The 5,298-nt window shown below is 32.5% G+C and overlaps 1 long non-coding RNA gene across 1 annotated transcript; it reads left to right on the plus strand.

Moving 5' to 3' along the window:
- Positions 1-4,741: 4,741 nt before the first annotated feature.
- Positions 4,742-5,298, plus strand: LOC134283367 (uncharacterized). The gene is made up of 3 exons (XR_009995463.1): positions 4,742-4,790; positions 4,997-5,080; positions 5,242-5,298. It is a non-coding gene; the product is annotated as an uncharacterized LOC134283367 (long non-coding RNA).

Consider the following 5,298-nt stretch of genomic DNA (forward strand, 5'->3'; position numbering starts at 1 on the left):
ACGGAGCATGCTACATTTTACATCACAAATCCTCTTTATTAAAATTAAAAATTGCACAATTGTAGCGCAAAGATATTTATGATATTTTACCTGCCGCTAAAGTATTCATGAAACATCACTTGGGGAAAATTTGAACTAAATTGGAGGGTATATGACTGTTTTATAGCCGTTTATAAATGATCAACGCGTAAAAACACAGCCAAAAATTGGAACGTCATTGAGTGTCATGGAGCACTGCGCTACGTAAAAATTATGTGTGCAGACAGAAAATTGTCTAAAAAGAGATTAAAATGTTCAAGATGCTGCCGGAAATTTCCTACACATGCAAAGGACAAAAGTTTTCAAATGTTGTAGCTTTATAAGAATGGAAGGATTAACATTTTTAATGATTAACTCCATCGATACTTCAATACTCCCTTATCGCATGAACGTTGCGTTGCGCCTATATGGTTTTGCATAGTTTCCATACCTGATCGACTAACTGTATAGACATTTTTAAGATCTGAGTAATATCCGAATCGGTACAAAAGACATTATAGTAGAAAAGTAACATGTCTTGATATAGATATTTAATTTTAAAGTTCAAGAAAAGATAGAAAAAATCTGAAGAACTGAAAGATTTATAGAACTTCGACAAAGCTTAATATGTTGAAATCTGGTAGTCACGTCACCTTACGTCAAGTGATTGCTCCGTGGATCCCATGACTTCGTAGTAAAAATCGTTGTAAATTTTCAAGATTTTAGTATATGGACCTGATTTTTTGCATACCAATAAACAATATGTAGGAATTTATTCAGACATAGGTCATACTTCACAGTACACAATATATTTTCCGTAATTCAATGTGTCCGCGAACTTTGCTAACAACCCTCGTACATGTACATGGTCTATTGTCTCATACGATTTGGGTTTGTTTCAACTTCTATTTCAATGCACTCGATTCGTAATTTGAAAATAATCCATTACAATTACATGTATTTGTAAATTAAGATTAACCTTATTTTCAAAAAGTTAAAATTAAGAGAATATGAACCCACCAAAAATTGTGTATGATCACAAGTACTGTTTTTGTGGTTTAATTTACGAAGGGTGTGATGTTGACGTCACAATAGCCGTATCAGCCCTGTAGGGCTGATATGGATTTGTAGGACTGATATAGGGTATCAGCCCCGCAAATCCATATCAGCCCTGTAAGGCTGATACGGCTATTGTGACGTCAACCATATCGCATATGCAAAAAACCTGTATTTATTACTAAGTGTGTAATAAAGTCTGTTAAAAAGCCCTTCAAGGCTTTAACGTTTGATGATGTTACAATGTTAAACTTTATATAATATATCATGCCGATTCAATATCTAAAAAATATTTTCAGAAATTACAAAATGATATAGTATTACTAGTATTTCCACGATCAAATCATTAAGTTTTTATGCGTAATGGTAAATTATTCCCGTTTTTAAAAAAGGCTAAATAAATATTTTTTAAAATTTTTCCCAATGGAATTTTGATTGCTTGTGTCGTTCAAACGAGGATTGAAAATGCAGACAAAGTTGTTTAATTTCAAATCAGAATGTACGGTTTTTCTTTTCTAATGACCAAGACAAATAAATTACCCGTTTAACATATTCCTTCCTACATAATATTTTTCAGCATAACATAAAATGATTGTATCCTGTTACAAAAGGGCAAAATGGCGCTAAACTCAGAATGATGACGTAACATCATAATCAGTTTTACTTGTGATGAAATGATAACGGTAGGCCCAAAATAGGCCCTTGGCACTTAACGTAGTTTTTGAAGATAGGCCCAAAATAGGCCCGCGGCACGAGGAATGTTCATTAAATAAGTTCTTTTTTGCAACAATTAAATTTTGTGAAGTTATAAAGGTTTTTGACTGAATAATTGTAGAACAGAGAGATAGAAGAGATTTAAACAACATTTCTCCGATCTTCTATCTCGGGGGAATAAAAGTACTAATAGTGCTTCACAATTGCGATAGAATAAGTGACAAAATACACCTTTCCTTATCATTATAGATGCAGCGGTTTAATGGAAATATTGAAAGTATCCTGCACTTTTCCTCAACAAATCATCATCTTATATGTAATGTCAATTTTCCAACGTCTTATAATATTCAGTAATTTTCTCCTACTTTCAGATCAAACGTATTTAAAAAGTACATGCGAACCTCTCTAAAGTAACTTACGACGTAATTAAGAATAGTCTTCATCGGATTTCATGACTGTTCAGTACATAGGAAAGGCTTGAATTGACATTAGCAACAAGCAGTCTCATGTCCACTAATCGAGGAATAAAAGGGATGTTCGATTAAATTAAATTGTATTTTGTCACAAGTTTGGATTTTTTAAAGTAAGATAAGAAAAAGAAGTTTGATGATTTTGAAAAGTTTAAATAAAACATCTCAAACTAGAGGATCAATATTCTACGTGGAAAAATGACACTAAGCCCACATTCTACGGGGCCACTTCTCGTCGTTCACCGCCATTTTTTCAAATATAAAAAGCGTAATAAAGAACTAATCAAACAGGGTCTAAGAATTTTTCAGAAATCTAAGAATACATGTACCAAGCAAAATTTGAATCTACTAGAACTCAACTTATTTTCGTTCAAAAAGCAATTTTTGAATTTTCACAAAATGTTCGATTGCCTTCCACCCCTTTAATTTGTTGCAGTATTGTCAAATAATATAAGAGAATATGATACTGAAAGAAGTTGGAACCCTACCCCCAATCCTCCTTCTTTTGGCTTGACAAGTTTCTTTAGGTTAGTATTTCTTTCTCAGGCTTCGGGACTTAATTTGAGTGTGTTTTATCTCGGACAGCCCCCCTCCACTTTCAATATAAAAATATGTCTGGAAAAAAGTTGGGGCAGACCCTCATGTCCCCCAGGTTAGCTTTGTGCGTGAAAACAAACAGTGCTCACCATTTAAATGAGGATTTCTTTCTAATTCTACATGTGCCTTTCTGAAACGCCAAGACATGTTTTCCAGGAGACTGGAAAATATAACAACCAAATCACATTAACATTTGTAAAATTATTACCTTTTTAATATATTTTCCCAATTTTTAGGCGTATTTATATAAAAAAAAAACATTAACCATATTGTACCGCAATTAGTGTTTACTTATTTAAAAAAACGTAATTTTGTGATTTTTTTTCTTTTTCTTACATTTTCCTTGAATCAGAATTAAGATATGTCAATTGATACATAGTGGTACTGAATCAAAGCTTTGTGGGACTTAAAAATGCCTCAAGTTTAATCAATTCCGTATAAATTACCCTCACTCTTTCATGTCCATTCTTTCAACAAAAGACACCTGTTTATTAATTATCTAAACATATACACATACAGTAATTATTTCTACAAAACTTTTCCTTATTTTTCATATTTCCATGCTAAAATTTTTCATTTCCTTTAGGTGCATCTTTAAGCATTATTTAAAAAAAAAACAGGAGTTAGTCTTTAAAAATAAAAGGTTTTAAGGTCAAGATCAACAGGTTGTCTCCAGGAAAAAACTTCTTCAGACCAAAATTTTTTTTATGTTTTCTAGGCGTTTTAGACCCTTTTAAGGCATTTTAGGACCCCTTTTTGAAAAAAAAATTTTTTTAGGGGTCGGGGGCCAAATTCTCCGATTCTCCGAAAATTCTCCGAAATTCTCCGAAAGTACGCGCTTATAACTTTATAACCAGTGATCAAATTTTATTTTTTTTGGTGTCAAAATAAAGGTACAAGTATGTAGTTTTTGTGTGCAAAATTTCAGAAAATTTGATTAACAATTAATACCTTTTCTCCATCATTCTCCAACCCCACCCCCTTATTTTCTTTTTTGAAATTGACTTTATTTACCCCATAACATTCACAAATATTTATCTACACTCATTTTTTTACGTATTCTTGTAAAACTTTTCCAGCCTAAAAGAATGATATCAAGTTTGAAAAAATCGACCCATAAATAAGGGAGTTATGGGCGCCGGAAGTTGGGATTTTCGAAAAAATGGCGACCGGCACGAAGTTTTCAGATTTTTTTCTCTAGAAAATAGCCATAACTTTTTTATTTATTAAGATATATTTATAAATTTGGTGTCAAAATGTAGGTAAATTATTGCTCTCAAAAAATGAATAAAAATAATTATATATTTCAAACCGGAAGTATGGATTCTCCATCATTCTCCATCCCAACCCCCTTCCGGTTTTTAATTTTATTAACTTCTAACGATAATATCTCTAGCCTGTTTCCCTGGCCTTCCCACAATGCTGCGCAAACGAAGGCCAGGCACGCACTGATTCATGGTTTCCTACTATAGGAGAGTTTTCAACATGGCGGATTACATGGTGAGTAACGTGGGTTCAGATAAATTGGTCTATTACAGAGAATCTAGCTGTATCATTTGGGATTAATGTTTACCATTGATATGATACGGGTCTCCCATGATATTATATGCCCTCATTTCATGCATTATACAATTGATCGTAATTATCTACACCCGTGAAGCGGAAGGAGGGGGTGGTCCTTTGTATTATAGAATAAACAACCGAATGTAGAGTGATAGAACTATTAAAATTCATAAAGTAACGAAACAACACTTTGTTAACATATTATGAAAATGTATGTATCCTGTTATGGTGTATTTCAGTCGTGAGACTCCCACAACTCGAATTTCCTCGGAGTTTTTACAGCATTTCAACCAGAATTAAATTATTTCCTGGTTAATATTTCAGGGAAAGATTTTCCACACTTACAGTAAGCCTGATAAGAGACTGTCTGAGGTAATATGTCTTATGATTCGTTTATTATAATCTAAGAGCAGAGTATGAAATATTATGATACCCAATTTATTCAGAATGAAACATATCCTACTTTACTTTAATTAGTGGTAGAACATGTGCATATTTGAACAGTATGTAAGTTCAAAATGAAGTAATCTCTATATCTTGGATATTGATAAACTGGTTTATTAAATATTTATTTACAGACTGTCAGTGCTGAGGAAAAGTGTCCATCTTTTTATCATAATCATATCCCGAATATCCATTCCTATGCCAAGTCAGAAACACAAGTATGCATAATCAAGCATCAAGAATTCATATAGAAAATGATACTTTTGTTTATAATATTATAGTGGTATATAATATCAATGTGAAATAACCATGATGCATACCCATGATTAAAACCTTTCTGTTTCTCTCACAATTAAAACTTGCTAGATTGTATTTATAGATGGTGACAACTCCCAAAAAAAATATTCCTAAAAGGCCAAGGGGAACCCCAACAGGA

Source organism: Saccostrea cucullata, unplaced genomic scaffold (assembly GCF_032062105.1).
Source record: "Saccostrea cucullata isolate Sc308-1 unplaced genomic scaffold, CSIRO_AGI_Scuc_v1 ctg5272, whole genome shotgun sequence".
In the NCBI taxonomy this organism is placed as follows: Eukaryota; Metazoa; Mollusca; class Bivalvia; order Ostreida; family Ostreidae; genus Saccostrea; species Saccostrea cuccullata.